Source organism: Hemicordylus capensis, chromosome 1 (genome assembly GCF_027244095.1).
Source record: "Hemicordylus capensis ecotype Gifberg chromosome 1, rHemCap1.1.pri, whole genome shotgun sequence".
Taxonomy (NCBI): domain Eukaryota; kingdom Metazoa; phylum Chordata; class Lepidosauria; order Squamata; family Cordylidae; genus Hemicordylus; species Hemicordylus capensis.
The window spans coordinates 412,474,881-412,494,283 of record NC_069657.1 but is presented as its reverse complement, the minus strand read 5'-3'; the positions used below and the strand labels follow the sequence as shown (position 1 = coordinate 412,494,283).

Below are 19,403 nucleotides of genomic sequence, written 5' to 3'. Positions count from 1 at the left end.
GGAGAAAAACCTTAAAGTCGCGTAAACTTCAAAAATCACTTAAAAACCAGCCTTTTGCCCAGTTTCTTTCAAATAATTCTGATAGCTTCCTTGCCCACCTTGGGAACTACCACCCACCACACTCCACTCTAAGACACCCCTTTCTCCCCGACATAAAGCTATACATTTGCTGCAATCCTCATTATTCTCTATGAGGAATTCCAAAATAATTTTAAAATTCACCAATAATCAGAGGAGTGTCCGATTGCCTTGGAACTTTGTGGATAGTATGCACACCTGGTTATCTACCACCCACCCCACCTTTATACCCCTAGGTGCTCCACAATAGGGGATATGGGCTGGTTTGGGTCCAATTATACCCTATGAGAAAAATAATTAAAAATATTTCAAATATTCATAAAAAATCATAGGGGTGTCCAATTGCTTTGGGGTTTGCATGGTTGTTGGCACCCATGGGTGCTCCACAATAGGCAATAATGGGCTGGTTCGAGTCCCATTATACCCTATGAGAAAAAAATAAAAATATTTTTGAAAAATTTATAAACAATTGTACAAGTGTCCGATTGCTTTGGGGTTTGGGTGGCAGGTACCCCGGTTCGAAATGGTTCAAAATGGTTCAAATTCGAACCAAACTGGGGGAGATTTGAGCAAAACCAAAACCGAACCACCCCCTCCTGGTTCTAACCTGGTTCGAATTCGAACTGAACCGGCCAAACTGGTTTTGTGCACATCCCTACTCAGGTTGTTGCTAAATAATTGCTTGGCACACACAATCTGAAGTTTAGGAGGACTGCAAATAGCCTTCGAGAATCCTACCACAAACCAGGCAAGCTGCTAAAATCTTTTCTAATATCACCAATACAAACACAAAATACAGTTCAACTCGACACCCAATACCCTTTGCTTCACTTGCTCTTAAACCAGTGCTTGTGTTAGAAAATTCCATGAGGGATGGGTTCTCAAATTTGGGCATTTGGCCATTGCAGCTGAGGATGATGGTATCTGTAGTCTAATCCCTCCCTTATGGAAATCAAGGAGAAGATAAGCACACATACATTCTTAACAACAGAAGCTAAGAAGCCCTTGCTAATGCACTCAGAAGTATTACCTTTTTTCTTGCCCCTTATTGGTCTTCATAAGAAACAAGAATACTATTAGGCAATGTTTCAGTACTTAGGGGAATAGAGTAGTTACTTGCAGCCAAGATGGATTTATTGAACACAGATTGCGCCAGACCATTCTAGTTTCCTAATTTGGTAAAGTGCCTCGATTTGTAGACAATAGTGACACATTTCTGAGATATATAAAAATGAGCTGGCAAGGCTTACTATTGTGACAAAATTCAAGAGCAGTACAAAATAACTGAAATAAATTATACAACTCCCATATTCTTCAGCAGGATATTTTATGACTGGATGAAAAATAGGTACATTATGGTTCATTACAAATATCCCTGAACTTCTGAAGTCTTATTCTTCAAAGTGACACACTCTCCTTTTGATTAGTACTTATTGTGCTAGGTTTCCACATCCTAAAACTATTCATAATGCAATGTGTTTTCCAATGGAGTGAAATGGTGCAATTATATTCCAAATATGGCTTTAAAAATTATCGAGAAGTTGGACACACAAACAAAGATTTAACAGTCTTTAGCTCTGTAATAAGTAAACATGGCACTTAGTGATAGTCCTTTAGGTGATTAACTTCCTTGCTTTTTACCTAAAGCATAGGTTGGGATTAAAGGCTGGGATTCTGAATGTCAACTATGCAAGCAAAAGGCACTTCTGCTTGGACAAGTCCATCCTCCAGATTGTCCACTGATTCCTCTTCCTGTTGTAACTGTCTTCCTATTCCATATGGTTTGGGTTTTTTTTAAAGGGGCATAAAGGGCTGCAGAAGGTGGGAGAAGCAGAAAAGTTTGCATATCTTTGGCTCTAATATATTGCACCCAGTTTCTCCATGCAAACAGGGCTTTTCTGCCCCTCCTGCCTTCTGCAGCCCTTAAAAACAACAACCCTATAATAGGCCTGTAGCAGCTAAATGGTTTAACCATAGCCCTTTTTAAATGTCTCCCCTCTTCCGTGCATTCAGTTAACAGATATTGAGAAAAGCATGCTAAATTAGTGTCCAGTGTCTGGCAGGAACTGTAGATATTAACCCATATAATGCCTTTGTGTGGGCATTTCAAAGAGATCAAACTATTTAAAAAAAAAACAATTTAAGAAGTTTTACAGCTGAGGAAGAAAGTTATAGCTGATGTTCTGAACATGCTTCACTCCACCAAGGAGACCGTTTTTAGCCATACTCTTGTGTTTAATTGAACAGAGAGCCAGGCAACAGTGTTCTTTCTCTAAAGTGGCTTGCTCACAGTTCTGTTGGCTGACATCCTCCGCAGCTGTAGGAGAGACAGCCCTCAGAGACATGTGTCTACAAGTCAACAGGGTTTTTGTGGGGATGGGAGAAAAGTGAAAACCATGTCCCCTTCCCTCTCCCCATGTGCTGCTCTGCAGGACAAGCCTGCAGGCCAACTAGTTTACCTGCAGAGCAAGAGCCCACATTCCTAAGGCTGCAGAGAATGTCAGCCATTGTTACAGCAAATTAACCGTTCTGGCCAAAAGTGTTGAAATACGGCCATAGCTTCTAGAGTTATTCTTAGGCTGGAAATTCCTAAGGAAGCTTGCAGCTGCTTAGAATTCTCAGAAACTGTGCTAGTGTCTTAAGCAAGCATAAATACATTGTGTGTATGTGTGTGTAAAATTCAAATATTAAAATGGCAGGAAATCTTATAAAGCAATCCAGGTCCTTTTCTCTCACAATTTCATGGACTTTTTCAACAGTCCTCCATTTGTCAACTACTTTATTGACTAGGTCTTGAAAAATGGCCACTTTAGCTTGTCGGGGTCCTCCCCACACCAGCTTTTGTGGTTAGACATGCCCTCACTAGAATGTCCTCTTTAGCAGCACAGCGTGGTGTAGTGGTTAGAGTGCTGGACTAGGACTGGGGAGACCCGAGTTCAAATCCCCATTCAGCCATAATACTAGCTGGGTGACTCTGGGCCAGTCACTTCTCTCTCAGCCTAGCCTACTTCACAGGGTTGTTGTGAAAGAGAAACTTAAGTATGTAGTACACCACTCTGGGCTCCTTGGAGGAAGAGTGAGATATAAATGTAATAATAATAATAATAATAATAATAATAATAATAATAATAATAATAATAATATAAGGATCAAGGGCACAGCCATACAAGTTGGTAGGAGGTGCATGATTGGAACTCCCAATCCCCTGCCAAAGGACAATGCAGTCAGTTTGATAGGGGAGTAGAGATGTGCACGGGACCACGGAGGTGCGGTCTGGTGCTGGCAGGGGTCTCCCTTTAACGGTGGGTGGGTTTGCACTTACCCCTCCTGCTGCTTTTCCCCTGCCGGTACTCCATTTTTGTGAAAGGTTTTGGGGCGGCACCATTCCTCCCTGCCGCCCCTGCCCCCTTTATTGTCCGGAAATACTGGAAGTAATAATTGTGCGTGTGCCCACCGCCCCGCATGCACCACCGCTGCGCACGTCGCATGTTGCGTGTGCACGCATGCGTGCAACATGTGTGGCGGGGGCATGTGCGGGGCGGCGAACACACATGCAATCATTACTTCTGGTATTTTCGGACAGTAACAGAGGCAGAGGCAGCAGGGAGGAACGCTGCCACCCCAAAAACGTTTTGCAAAAACGGAGCACCAGCAGGGGAAAAGCAGTGGGAGGGGTTAGTGCAAACCCCCCACTCTTAAAGGGAGACACTCCCCCCCGGCGCCAGCCCAGCCCAAGTTCAAACCGGTTTGGAGGCCTGTATAATGGCCTCCGGACTGGTCCATGCAGATCCCTATAGGGGAGTGACCATTCCCCCCATGGTGTCTTTCTGATATGAACCCCACCCCAGCTGTTTTTTACCTTGTGGGGAAGCAAAACATACAGGGTGCCCCATCCAGTTTGTCTTTTACAATTAATGCTTAGTCTTTAACCCAGAGTTAGTCCTGAACACCTGTTAGGGTAAACAGATCAACAGAGGTGGAGGAGTGCTCAGTCTGTCTTTTACACAGATATCACAACTGGAATGGTCACTTCCTTTAAAAAATATTCATATATAATGGACAACTAAGAAAAAGGCAATTGTCCCAGTCCTGAGAGTCACCAAAAATACCACAAGGATACATGCACAGTGCTGTAAATGCAGCTGTACATACTTGTGTACTAGCCTCCATGTAAAGCTCTACATGTTCTTATACATGTGTTACTGCATGTATAATGTCCTCCTATTTAGTGCATGAATATGTTGTCCTGTTTTTGCCCCAGTTTTGTGCAGATTGATACATCTAATCTGCATGTGGACTCTCATTTCCGTATGCAGAATGTGTTCTCTGGAGCAAGACAAATAACTGAGCAATTTTGTTATGAATTTTGGTCAAGTTCCAGCTCATTCCTGGGAAGGGTTTTGAATGGAACTATAGAATCCCATTCTCTGCTTGTGGAGAAGTAGAGATGTCCAAGAAAAATGCAGTTTCAGATTGAGCCCCAAAATTAATACATCAGCCTCAAAGAAAAAGAAAAAATAATGCCGGCTCGAAGTCCGGGGAGAAGGTTCACATATCACAATTAATAACAGCATTAATGTTCTTCTGATTTGCTTTTCTAAACCAGCATCTTTACATGGATTCAGCTGCACAGACAACCTCAGCACTGGCACTCAGGCCCTTTGTCCCTGGCCCTATTACAGGATTTGTGTGAATTTCCCAATTGCCCTCAAATAATAGCCACTTTAAAAGCTGCATTTTGGCTCCACCTCCTGGCCTCCAGAAGCATATGGTGCGTTTTAAAAATCTACAGAGCCTAGCAAACAGAGGCAGGAAGGTGTGGATAAGGCAACCGTGCATAGAGAAAGCAATGGACTTGATGGAAATTGGGGGAAAGGCATTGAAGACTGAAAGAGTGAGGTTGGAAGAAAAAAAAAGTCACCATGAAAGAACACAAATATATCTGCTCGTGTGCTAACTATGGATTGGCTATCCTTGCATAGTTCCCAGTACAGCGCTGGAAACAAAGGGCGTAATTCCTCCTTGAGTGGGCACAGCAGTCATGCCTGGAGAGATTCCTGTAGACTAATAGAGCCCTGGTTTCCCCTTCCTCTAGTATGTAACCATGGGCGTGCTTGCATGTGGCTGTGAGGGAATGAGCAGACGTTGTATGTCTCCCACACAGGGACATGGCTATATTGGAACAAGAAGAGGCACATACACTGAGGGAAATAAGTATTTGATCCCCTGCTGATTTTGTCCGTTTGCCCTCTGACACAGAAATGACCAGGCTATAATTGGAATGGTAGGTTTATTGTAGCTGTGAGAGACAGAATAACAACAAACAAACCCTCAAAAGCCCAGTGCCCAAAAGTCAGCGATGGATTTGCATTGTAGTGAGGGAAATAAGTATTCGATCCCCTATCAACCAGCAAGATTTCAGGCTCCCAGATGTCTTTTCACTATATGCAGGTAACGAGCTGAGATGAGGAACACCCTCTGTAAGGGAGTGCTCCTAATCCCAGCTTGTTACAGTACCTGTATAAAAGACACCTGTCCATAGAAGCAAGCAATCACTCAGCTTCCAAACTCACCACCATGCCCAAGACCAAAGAGCTGTCGAAGAATGTCAGGGACAAGGTTGTAGACCTACACAAGGCTGGACTGGGCTACAAGACTATCGCCAAGCAGCTTGGTGAGAAGGTGACTACAGTTGGCACGATAACTCGCAAATGGAAGAAACACAAAACAATCTCCCTCGGTCTGGGGCTCCATGCAAGATCTCACCTCGTGGAGTTGCAATGATCATGAGAATGGTGACAAAGCAGCCCAGAACTACACGGGGGGAACTTGTCAATGATCTCAGGGCAGCTGGAACCATAGTCACCAAGAAAACAATTGGTAACACACTACGCCGTGAAGGACTGAAATCTTGCAGTGCCCGCAAGGTCCCCCTGCTCAAGGCAGCACATGTACAGGCCCGTCTGCAGTTTGCCAATGCACATCTGAATGATCCAGAGGAGAACTGGGCGAAAGTGTTGTGGTCAGATGAGACCAAAATCGAGCTCTTTGGCATCAACTCAACTCGCCATGTGTGGAGGAGGAGGAATGCTGCCTATGAGCCCAAGAACACCATCCCCACCATCAAACATGGAGGTGGACACATTATGCTTTGGGGGTGTTTTTCTGCTAAGGGGACAGGACACCTTCACCGCATCGAAGGGACGATGGACGGGACCATGTACCATCAGATCTTGGGTGAGCACCTCCTTCCCTCAGCCAGGGCATTGAGAATGGGTCGTGGATGGGTATTCCAGCATGACAATGACCCAAAACACACAGCCAAGGCAACAAAGGAGTGGCTCAAGAAGAAGCACATGAAGGTCCTGGAGTGGCCCAGCCAGTCTCCAGACCTTAATCCCATAGAAAATCTGTGGAGGGAGCTGAAGGTTCGGGTTGCCAAACATCAGCCTTGAAACCTTTCTGACTTGGAGAGGATCTGCAAAGAGGAGTGGGACAACATCCCTCCTGGGTTGTGTGCAAACCTGGTGGCCAACTACAAGGAACGTCTGACGTCTGTGATTGCCAACAAGGGTTTTGCCACCAAGTACTAAGACATCTTTTGTGAAGGGATCGAATTAATACTTATTTCCCTCACTACAATGCAAATCCATCACTAACTTTTGGGCACTGGGCTTTTGAGGGTTTGTTTGTTGTTATTCTGTCTCTCACAGCTACAACAAACCTACCATTCCAATTATAGCCTGGTCATTTCTGTGTCAGAGGGCAAACGGACAAAATCAGCAGGGGATCAAATACTTATTTCCCTCACTGTATATCCCTGGCTCCTGAAGGAGTGGGCCCACCAGCTAGGTGACAGCTCACTCTTTGTTCTTCATTGTTGATGTGGTGTGGATATATGAGGAGACTGTAGAAGATATATATGGTTAAAATAAATGATTCTGAGACAAGGGGATACAATCGTGCATGTGAAAGTACCTGCATGTGTGGCAGGGAGTGTGTGATATTATATGTAAGAAAGAGCATGCCAAAAATGTTCTCTTATTTCTTTTTGCCATGACCGTACAGTTCTTCTGCAGCAAAGACACAGGAAAGGAGAAGTGGTACCTTATTTACTATTCACTGGGGTTCCATTCTCGCCTGAAACTCTGTGCGTTTGAACTCTGTGTGTTTGAGCCAGCGTGATCAAATCCCCATTCAGCCATGAGACTTGCTGGGTGACTCTGGGCCAGTCACTTCTCTCTCAGCCTAACCTACTTCACAGGGTTGTTGTGAGGAGAAACCTAAGTATGTAGTACACTGCTCTGGGCTCCTTGGAGGCAGAGCAGGATATAAAATGTAAAAATAAAAAATAAAATAACTGTGAGTACAGAAACTATAAATAAGAAACTTTATCCCTAAGGTAATCAATGAGTTAGGCTCCTTAAGCAAAAAAAAAGTGGAGGGGGGAGTGGGCCAACAAGCCCCCCCCCCTGAATTTCTACAAATATTCATGGGAAAGATTGTTTTTTTAAGAACCACAAAATGGCTCTGTGCTGCAAAATGGTGGCTGGAAATGACACTGGAAGTCATTTCCGACCCTCAGGAACCATGGATGGTGAATCTTGTCTATTTTTGGATCCATGGATAAAGAAACCAGGTCTCTAAGACCTAACTGCAGATATGTGAAACTGCAACCCACAAGACCATGGATGAGGCCTCCTGTATATAAATATTTGTAATCGTAGAAGGCGGGGCAGCCAGGGTCCCACCTTCACTTCTTGTTCCAGGACCCACTCCATCCTTACTATGCCCCTGCTCCCACACATCCTCTAGCTTTTCCATTCCAGAATAATTGTTACTAGATGCAGGTGTAGAGCCAGGAGTCTCAGACATGTGAAGGCCTAGCTCTAGGAACAAATTTCCCTGTTTGGATCAGGACTGCATTGCCCTTTCTGAATTCTTCATTCCCTTGCAAGTTGGCCTATAGATCTGCTTCCTCTCAAATTACTGTACTGTTGCAGGTAAGGGAGGTCTCATTTGGAAACTGGCTCATGGATCAAGTTTGGAGAATTTTGCCTTGGAGAATCAGTGTGGTATAGTGGTTAGAATATTGGACTTGGAGAAGGAAGGCCCTGGTTCAAATTCCTACTTCAGCGTGAATCTTGCTGGTTTATCTTAGGCTAGGATCTCCTTTGGTCTAACCTACTGGTAATTGTGAGGATAATAGGGAGGTAGCTCATGTATACTATCCTGAGCTCCTTGGAGAGAGGGCGGGATATAAATGTAAATTTTAAAAAGCTAGGCCCAATTAAGTCCAAGTTGAAATTTAATTCTGTTCATTTCAGACTTAATTGAGATTGTGGCTTTCTTTCCCACTATAGATTAGAGGTGTGCACAAAATTGATTTCATGTTTCATTTTGAGCTCGAAATAAAACACAAAATGCTCAAAACGTTTTGTGAAAACAGTGGCCACGCCTGCTGTTTTGACATACTACTCAAAACATATCAAGTGTTTTTAGCACCATTTTTCCAGGGAGAGTTGGTCTACCAATTGGGGTTGGCGAGTAGACTTGTCCTCCAAGGCAGAGTACGCTGTCTGGGGTGGAGGCCTGGTCTACCTGCCTCACATATGAGGTGGGTAGACCAGGGTCCACTACAGACTTAGCGCATTGGCCCACCTCTGAGGACTGGTCTACCCACTGACCCCAATTGGTAGACCAGCTCTCCCTGGAAAAATGGCTCTTGAAACACTTGAAAAGATTTGAGCTTGAGATGGGGTAGTTTTGTAGTTTGTCGTTTGCAGTTTTAGCTTGAAACAGGGCCTTTATTTTAAGGGCAATTCTTTTTAAGCTCAAAATGATTTGAGCTCGAAATGGTCATTTTGAGTGTTTTGAGCTTGAAAAGAATTGCCCTAAAAATCGCTTCTATCAATTGGCACATCTCTAAGATGTTATATGAACACAGCATAGCTAGAAATCATAGGCTGGTTTGCACAATACCAGTATGTATTGCATGTCTTGTCTCCAGTGCACCATTCCTCAACTGCACGAGAAGGGGGGGTTAATCTGAAACAACTATTAACGTAGTATTTGGACTACAAATAGAGAGCAGTTTGAATGAACCATCCCTGTGTAATTGAGGAATGGTGCAATGAGGGCAAAGACATGTGCCTCAGAGCACTCTCAGATTTTTATCATGGGGGGGCAGGCCAGTTGGAAAAATATCACATGAATGGTCCAGTGTTCAGTGACTGATGTGAAGAGGTCATTTTTATCTTATATAGAAATGTCTACTACTACCCCCTCCATTTCATGGCCTTTGGGCCACATGTATGGGGGAGAAAGGAGGAGAGCGGCTTTTGTGGTTAGTGAGCATGATTTCCTGAATTGCTAAGCAGGAACCACATTGGTTTGCATTTGGATGGGAGACTACATCTGAGCACTGTAAGATATTCTCCTTAGGGGAAGGGGCCATAGCTCAGTGGAAAAGCATCAGAAGGTCCCAGGTTCATTCCATGGATCTCCAGATAGGGCTGGAAGAGACTCCTGCCTGTAACCTAGAAGACCTGCTGCCAGTCAGTGTAGTGGACAATATTAAGTTAGATGGAGTTAGATGCACGTCATTGTGACGTGCACGGCACGCACGTCAGCAGTGGCAGAGGGCGCATGCGCCTGTGTTACTTCCGGGTCCATGCACATCACTAGCCCCTAGGGGTACTTGAAGGGCTCCTAGGGGGTACTCCGATCCCTCCTACATCCCCAGCTGCAGTTGCACTATTTGTTCCCCATCTGCGGATGGCTAGCTTGAAGCTAACTTGTCTTCAGCAATGTGTCTGCTGCTGAAGGGGAGGGAGGAGGGGAGGCTCAAGACCCCCTTTGTTCCTGATTGGCTGGCTATATGCTGAAACTCAGCATACCCCTCCCCTCCACCTGCCAGATAGACTTCAGTAAGACTGAATACTCCCTCAGGACAAGTAAACTTCTCCCTTTAAGTTCATGAAGACTGCTTCTGACTAACTTAGTGTGGATGTGAGCTAGTGACTGTATTAGCCTGTCTCTCTTACTGTAACACATCTGTGATTTATGTATATTTGTATATGTGCAGACACAGGCACAAATTTAAATATTACAGTTTGTAGAGGGACTATTCCAGTCCCTAACTTATATCCAGATTAAGTTACTCATAAGCAACCTTACTGAAATTAATGGGACATATTTACTTGTCCTGTTTTCAGTGGCAGTATGCATGAATAACTTAGCCTGAATGTAAGCCAGTGACTGGAGTAGCCTATCTTATAACTGTAACATTGTGCATGTGTGTGTGTGTGTGTGTGTTCATTAATGGCTGACAGCCACACGTGTTCTCTCTCTCTCTCTCTCTCTCTCTCTCTGGGGTACCTAAGCTAAAGGTTTGTGACAGAAGGGATACACGTGTTTTAAAAGGTTGTGGACCCTTTCTCTATTTCACAAAAGCTTGTGGCAGTAAAATGGTTGACTCACAGTTTCAGGTACCACAGGAGACTTCTTGGTGGTTTTTGTTACTACCCTCTGGATTGTATTGTGTGTTGCACTATTAGACTGTGCCCAGCAGGTGGTAATATTTGTCAAAGCTTTTGCAGACATCACCTCCCTGTGCAGTGATACATTACATTATGCCTCTGATTTTTTATGAAACACTTCCATTAAAAACTGACACTAGTAAATATTTGCTCTTGTTTGGTCCACTCATTACCCAGGCTTTCACATAATCAGTTTGCCAAATGGATGATCTGCTGCAAATTCTGCAGATTGAGGCAAGAGCCATTTTCCTTATGATGCTTTCCCAAAATAAGCCAGTCAGGAAAGACATTAAAAGTAATAGCTGAATCAGGAGGGTTCCAAATATAAAGGATCTCCTTGGTTTTATTCAAAGAGAGGAATGCCCCACCAACATGCATGCACATACAAATTTAGGAACATAGGAAGCTGCCATATACTGAGTCAGACCATTGGTCCATCTAGCTCAGTATTGTCTACACAGACTGGCAGCGGCTTCACCAAGGTTGCAGGCAGGAATCTCTCTCAGCTCTATCTTGGAGATGCCAGAGAAGGAACTTGGAACCTTGATGCTCTTCCCAGAGCAGCCCCATCCCCTGAGGTGAATAACTTACAATGCTCACACATCAAGTCTCCCATTCATATGTAACCAGGGTGGACCCTGCTTAGCTAAGGGGACATGCTTGCTACCACAAGATCAGCTCCTCTCTTTTAGATGTGCACTGAGTAATACTAATCCTAACATATGAAGTAAAATAGTTCATTGCACTTTTGGGTGTGATCCAAAATAGTTTATTGCACTTTTGGGTTTGAGCCAATGAAAAATTAATAGCTGACAGCCAGACTAAATTACTCATGAGTAGTTGCATCAAAATTATTCAGACAGGTTAGTCATGACCAAATTGTCTGAGTAGTCCCATTGAAATGAATGGAACAAATTAGACATTACTAACTTGTCCTATTAATTTCAGTGGGACTTCTCACAAGCAATTCTGGATGTTAATGTATTTAAGTCTTATTGCAATGAGTAAAATGTCCAGGTACAGTCATGAGTACTACCTAGGGCTGACAGGTTGCAACAGCCTGGAGATTTCCCACTTTACCTCAAAAAACTGTAGTTCTGGGTGCACGTGTTTGTAATACCTCTCACTTCCCTCAAGTATCATTCTATGCACCATTCTTTGGGAATGCTCCTGTGTGACTGGATTGCTTGACAGGCTGACAAGCTTGGAATGGGATGTGGTGATGTCCCTGTTACCAAGCAACTCCATAGCTGGATAGGGGACAGGAGGGGCAGGGCTGCCTCTCAGAGAGGTGGCCAGTGAGAAGCCATGGAGAGGTCGCATTCTCAGGCAGGTCTGCACTGCCATCTCTATGATTGCGGTTTGAAAATTGGCACAAAACTGCAGTTATGATGGTGTCTGGGATCGGACACACCAGAGATCTCAGCAGCGAACCTTTGTGCAAACCGAAGGTTCAAATTGGAGTTCAGCAAGGCAAAGTGAGTCACTTTTGGCTTGAAATTTGGACATAATGGAGTTACAGCCTCTGCCCCATTTAACTCCGGTTTTGTGTTGCGTCTGAATTTGTCCAGAGACTGATCCAAGGTCACCCAGCAAGCTTCATGGTTGAAATGACATCTTCCTAATCCAATACAACACTCTACTCTGCAATACTGCCTCTTTTAGATGCACAGAAATGGATAAAATTGCCATGATGTGCAACAAAATTATACCCTAAATCATTTTACTCCACATATGAAGGAAAACAGAATATTTCATGAGGATCATTAATACAACTGTTTCATAAATTGCAACAGCACACATTCAGCTGTTCCTGCTTTCTTGTATTGTGCATAGATTATCCATGCCCCAAAAAAGTAATGTATCAAGCTGCCCTTAGAAATGGTCTTTAAACTCAACTTCTTGGTCCTATTCCGTGCAGTGACTGGAGATGAGTGTTTTGTTTGTTCAGCTTGAAATCTGTATGCTCTCCAAATAAAGCCATTCCCTAAAGAAAGGAACCTGTTTTCCTGAAGAAGATGCTAAGGTGCATGGAAACTGCTTCCAAACTTTCAGGCACTCTACACAAATTCTACACAAACTCTACACAAAAGCATATGCATGATTAGTCATTGAAACCCAGCCCTTCAAGTATATCAGTGGGGCTTTGAACTGTCATAGGTAAAACCCATGTTATAAATAAAAGATTATTAATTATTATTATTTCTTGTTTACACAGTCAGACAGGTGTTATTGACTGGTTTGTTTTATCCAGACATCGAGTCCTTCCCAAAGACCTGGAATGGCTGGATTTTATTGTCAATTGTTATAGATATCGTCGCAGAATATAGGCTGTTCCCAGTAAAGTTGCTTTTTGTAATTGGCTGATGGTGATTTCTGTGGCCCCTATGGTGTTGAGGTGCTCTTCAAGGTCTTTTGGAACTGCACCCAGGGCGCCAATTACCACTGGGATTATTTTGGTCTTTTTCTGCCACAGCCTTTCAATTTCAATTTGTAGATCTTTGTATTTGGTGACTTTTTCTATTTCTTTTTCTTCTATTCTGCTATCCCCTGATATTGCTAGGTCGATGATGATGATGATGATGATTACATTTATATCCCGCTCTTCCTCCAAGGAGCCCAGAGCGGTGTACTACATACTTGAGTTTCTCTTTCACAACAACCCTGTGAAGTAGGTTAGGCTGAGAGAGAAGTGACTGGCCCAGAGCCACCCAGCTAGTTTCATGGCTGAATGGGGATTTGAACTCGGGTCTCCCAGTCCTAGTCCAGCACTCTAACCACTACACCACGCTGGGTTAGGCAAAGAGCAAGTAAATGAACAATCCTGTTTATTATATTGACTATGGCTGTTCATGGATCAAATTATCAGATCCCAGGGGCGTAACTATAGGGGGGGGCAGGGGGGAACATGCCCCGGGCGCCACCCCGGCGGGCCACGTGGGGGGCGCCAAAAAGTGGCTCCCCCACACATACCCCTGGATCGCCCGTCGAGTGTGGCGGTGGGCATAGAGCGGCGATTTGGCGGTGGCAGGCCAGGCGGTGGCGCGGCGGGTCGCCCGCAGCATTGGCATGGCCTGTAGTAGGCCGAGCGGCAGCGCGGTGGGTCGCCCACGGCGTTGGCATGGCCTGTAGCGGGCTGAGCGGCGGCGCGGCGGATCGCCCGCCGAGGACTACTGCAGAGCAGCGCTGAGCCTGCCTGCTGGCCCGGTACCGCTTCCCAACTGCGCAGGCACACCAGGCCAACTGCGCAGGCACGCCTGGCACGCCTGCGCAGTTGGGAAGCGGCGCCGGGCCAGCAGGCAGGCTCGGCGCCGCTCTGCAGTAGTCCTCGGCGGGCGACAGTAAAAGAAAGCATGTGACATTGGTTGGGAAATGGAAAGGCAGAAGACCCCTCCTGCTGCTCCATGCGGAGATAGCCCAAGGTGTTGCAGCACTGGAGGTAAGGTGCCAAATCCTCCCTTGCCCCCACACCCCTGGTAGGAGTCACCCCCCTTGCAAAACTGACATGTGAAACATTTGAAAATGGCACAGGGGATGGGGAGGAGGGGAGATTGCCAGCAGCCTGCTCTTCTTTCCCCATTCGTCTTTTAAACTCTGGCCTGTTTCACACAATCATTCAAATCTAGGTTTAAAGTCAATAACCGGCATTAGCATGATTGTGTGAACCCACTCCAAGGTGTCGGTTTGCGTCCCAAGAGGAATCTGGGATCCTGCTTTGGTAACTTAACATACTCCCACCCCACATATTTCTCTCTCCACTCCCCACTCTTTCTCTGAACGGCCACCCAGCACAGGTCACGGTCATGCTCAGCTGCCCCACGCAGTGACCACACCACCCGGAACAGACTTATTTCTTTATTTACTTGACATATTTATATCCTGCCCAAAACTTACATCTCTGGGTAGCTCACACTAAAATACAAATTACAACAAAATAAAAAGACTAAAACCACAATAATTTAAAATTTAAAACAATATTAAAAACTGTCAAAGCAGTATCTAATTAAAAGCCTGGGTGAACAAATGTGTCTTGACTGCTTTTGGATTTGGATTTGGGGGCCTCCAGGGGTGTGTGGATGCCCTGGACGTTGGCCTGGAAGTCCAGCGTTAAGAGTGCTGGTTTTTGTGGTCCTATGTAAGGAAGAAGAGGAGGCTCAAGCTGAGATTCTGGACCTGTGCCTAATCATGTAACTTTTTAGGTGGTGAATTTCTATCTATCTATCTATCTATCTATCTATCTATCTATCTATCTATCTATCTATCTATCTATCTATCTGGCAATTTAATATATCGCCCAATCCATAGACTCCGGGCAGAGTACAAGGCAAGAACAGCATCCGATATTCAAAATGAGAGAGAGAGAGAGAGAGAGAGAGAGAGAGAGAGAGAGAGAGAGAGAGAGAGAAAGAGAGAGAGATTTAAAGGGCAAACGCCTGGCGGAAAAGAAACATCTTCAATAAGATCTTAAAGGCTGAAAGGAAAGAAGCAGACCAAATCGGGGTGGGGGGAGAATTCCAAAGTGAAGGGGCAGCAACAGAGAAAGCCCTTCCACATGCCCTAGTACTACGGACCTCTCTGAGACCAGAGATAGAAATAAGGGCAACCTGAGAAGTTTTTACAGGATGGGACAGGACTAGCCGGGAGAGGCAGTCCTTTAGGTAAGCAGGTGTTAAGCCCTGAAGGGTTTTAAAGATGAGAACTAGCACTTTGAATTGGACCCAGAAGCAAATAGGTAACCATTGTAGCAACCGCAAGAGAGGTGTCACACTATCATATCTCCTAGCACCCATAAACAGGAGGGCCGCTGCATTCTGGACCAACTGAAGCTTCCTGGTCATCTTCAAAGGCAACCCCAGGTAGAGCACATTACAGTAATCCAGACAATAGATGATGAGGGCATGAGTTACCGTTGCCAGGGCCTGCCAGTTGAGATAGGGCCACAACTGGCTGACCAGCCAAAGCTGGGCAAAGGCACCTCTGGCCACAGCCTCCACCTGCTGCTCGAGCAGGAGCCGCGAGTCCAAGAGGACCTCCAATTCGTGGACCACCTCCTTCAGGGGCAGCATAACTCCATCCAGGGAGAGACTCAGACTCATCAATTGGCCAGATCGAGGAGTAAGCAAAAGCAACTCAGTCTTGGAGGGATTAAGTCTGAGCTTGTTTGGGCCCATCCAGACCCTAACTGCCTACAGACACTGGGCAAGCACTGAAATGGCATCTCCAGAGTGGCCTGGGGTGGCAATATACAGCTGAGTATCATCGGCATATTGATGGAATCTCACCCCAAACCGACAGATGATCTGCTCCAGCGGTTTCATATATCTGTTTAAAAGAATGGTTGCGAGAACCGAACCCTGAGGCATCCCACAAAGGAGTGGCCACGGGGCAGAGCATTCATCACCAATACACGCTGACTGAAAGCACCCACTAAGGAAGGAATGGAACCACTGCGAAACAGTGCCCCCCAGTGCCTCCTAAGCCATGCAGGTGCTCCAGAAGGATACCATGGTCGATGGTATCAAAGCTGCTGAGAGATCTAGAAGGACCAAGAGAGGGGCGCTACCCTCATCAAAGTCATCAACCAGAACAACCAATGTCATTTCCATGCTATGCCATGGCCTGAAACCCAACTGACAAGGATCTAGAAAATCAGCTTCATACAGAGCTCTCTCAAGCTGTGCACATACAACCTTCTCCAAAACCTTCGCAAGGAAAGGAAGATTGGAGATTGGTCTATAATTATCAAGGACCTCAGGATCAAGAGGAGTCTTTTTCAAAAGAGGGTGCACCACAGCCTCTTTTAAGGGTGATGGCACAGACACTTCATGAAGAGAAGAATTCACCAACTCCTGAAGCCAGGATCTTACATTCCCATCGGCTACTCTAATAAGCCAGGAGGGGCAAGGGTCCAGGCTACAGGTTACAGCACCCATACCAGAGAGAATCCTGTCCAAGTCCTCGGCCTCAGCAGGATCAAAAGTATCCCAGATGACATCACAAGATGACATCTCCGTCATCTCATCGGATCCTCTGCAATTGGAGTCCAACTCCCAGTGAGGATGAGCGACTTTATCGGCGAAGAATCTAGCAAACGTGTCACAGTGGCCAGATGGAACCTCCATTAGATCCACATTCCCAAGCAGGGAATGGGTAATCCGGAATAAGGCCGCTGGACGAGAGTCAGCTGATGCAATAAGAGCAGAGAAGTGAGCAGACTTCGCTACCCTTATCGCCCCGGAATACTCCCGAAGATAAGAGAATAACCATGCTCAGTCAGCTTCGGCATTAGTTTTCCTCCAGTGGTGCTCCAGGCAGCTCTTAAGGTGCTTTATCTCCCTAAGCTCCTGAGTAAACCAAAGAAACCGGGATCCACGAATCTTGAGAGGCCGCTTAGGGGCAATCTCATTCAGAGCCCTTGTGGGCTCAGGCACAGTCAGCAGATGTCAGGCTGACTGACAGCAGATGTCAGTCAGCAGATGTCAGGCAAAATGTCAGGCAGAGAACCTGGAAATGATTGTGTGCAAGGCACAATCATTTTTGACTAGCGCAGACAGCTGACCTCCTTCACCCTAGATCAAATCTAAGATCATTGATGTCAGCTGCCCATGCTGACCCAGTATGATTGCACCTTGCACAGGATTACTTGCTGGACCTCCACCCAGCATTTTCACCACTCACATGATCATTTATTGGAAGTGCACACAGCCCCAGAATCGCAGATGGAGCCTCTTCCTCCTTACAGCTGATCATGAGAACCAGCCCAACATTTAAATGATGACGCGTTCCATAGTTCTTCACTGCAGCTGTATATCTCGGCAATGCCTGCTAAAGTTCAGTTGGTTATCTCATGCAATGTCTCCAAACCCTTCAATTCCACGGCAAAGCCACAATTTTATGAAGAAAGATCTTTTCTCTGGGCCCATCTTTCTTGCCTCCGTCCCCCTTCTTTTCATGCTTGGGAGCTGCTGTCTTGTTCTCTCTCTGCTGAGACGACATTTGTACATTTCACGTAAAAAGCTGGGTTGTTTATACAACTGACTTCAGCGTCAGTTGGGGAGTTGAATTATTTACTAGATGACTCAGTGCTTGATGACTAAATTGGTACTTCTTCAGCACCTTAGGGAGAGAGAAAAGAACAAGAAATCTAATAGATATAGTCCTTGCTATCCTCTGCAACTGGCTAGTATTGTGGCACGGAGAGTTCACTAATAGGGAATCATAGAAAGCTAGCCATTCCTGCAAGGAATTTCTGAACCAACTCATAGGAAGGAAATCTGACTGTGTAGGACAACATTGCACAGGCATCTGTTATGATTAGCTCTTTGATATTTTTAATTCTACTGTGTTTTTAGGTTTTAACTTCTGTATGCATCATTAGATATGAGTACCCAGAATGTTGGGGGGGGCAATATGCTAAATCATTGTAAACCGCTTAGAGAGCTTCCAGCTATAGAGCGGTATATAAATGTAAGTGCTATTGCTATTGCTATCAATAGCTCTACAGGCTAAGTTTTATTTAGTGAATAGCGACTGGCTTGTCCCCTCCCATGAATTGGGACCACTGCAGGGGGTCAGTGTGTGTGTGTGTGTGTGTGTGTGTGTGTGTGTGTGTGTGTCTGTGTCTGTGTCTGTGTGTGTCTGTGTTTCCACCAGCTATGGATCCATGATTGGGGTCCCAATCCAGCTGCTAGTTACCTGGGAAAACAATTTCCACTGGTGCTCAGGTTACAACCTGAGCTTGAAAGGAACTTTCAGGGACACGTGTCTAGCCTAGAATATGGGCATACATTACGAGCACACCAAATTTGGATTCCAAGCTTAGTATTTCCACATTTAGATAGCAGTGATGCCTGCTATCAACTTGTTTGCTACCCTATACTGAATTCTTCTTTTGCTAGAGTTGGAGAACAACATATTTCAGAGAAAATGGGAGTTCCAATAAAGAGATTTTTCAATACTTCTCAAGCCCATGGGGGATTTTTTTTTAAATGGAGGAAGGTTGCAGAAATATGAGCAGCCCAGCAGTGATTGAGAGGTTTCCATAGAGACTTAAAGAGTTCATGCCATGCTTCAGTGCCTTGATGCTTGTGCCACCTCCATCTACCTCTAATACAGACAATCATCTTAGAAATGAATCGACCTGCACAATAACAACTGTTGGTTTGATTCATTGCTTTGTGTTCTTTATCTACTTCCTCCCCTATTTGCCCGTCAGCCATTCACATAACTTTCCTTTACAGATGCATTTAGTGTTCTCACTGCAGTTCAGCAATAGCTGGATACCTCTCAGACTTGACTCCCTAATATATAGGCTCCCACATCCTCTGTAGACATGGCTTGGTTTTTGCCAAGGCTATGCCTTTTCGGTACCAATGGTCTGCCCTGGAATATAATTTTAATTGAGATATTATCTTTGAACATGCAAATCACCTTTCCGTCACTTGCTGGACCTCCACACACGCTCGAGACTCAAACTACCGACTGAGTGGAGTTATTATTATTCAGACTACTTCTATTTATAGACTGCCACATTTTCCCCACTGGCACTGCTGTCAAAATCGCTGGCATGGGGTGGCTGTATACCCTCTTGCCACCCAGCGTAATACTGGAAGTGGCTGGCTTGCATCACGCAGTGCACTGGCCACTTCAGGTATTACACTGACCGAGGCAGTGAGAGCGTATACAGCTGTCCCGCGCCAGCGATTTTGACAGCAGTGCTGGTGGGGGAAACGCAGCAGGGGAGGTAAGGACACCCTCCCTGCACCTTAAAACACCCCCCCCCCC

The 19,403-nt window shown here is 45.3% G+C and overlaps 1 long non-coding RNA gene across 1 annotated transcript in view; it reads left to right on the top strand.

Annotated features, from left to right (window-relative positions):
* The first annotated feature begins 16,799 nt into the window (after positions 1 to 16,799).
* The window catches only part of LOC128350377 (uncharacterized), a 36,911-nt gene continuing 34,307 nt past the window's right edge, over positions 16,800 to 19,403 (top strand). Inside the window, exon 1 of the long non-coding RNA XR_008319298.1 lies at positions 16,800 to 16,942. This is a non-coding gene — a long non-coding RNA (uncharacterized LOC128350377). The remainder of the gene's footprint in view (positions 16,943 to 19,403) is intronic.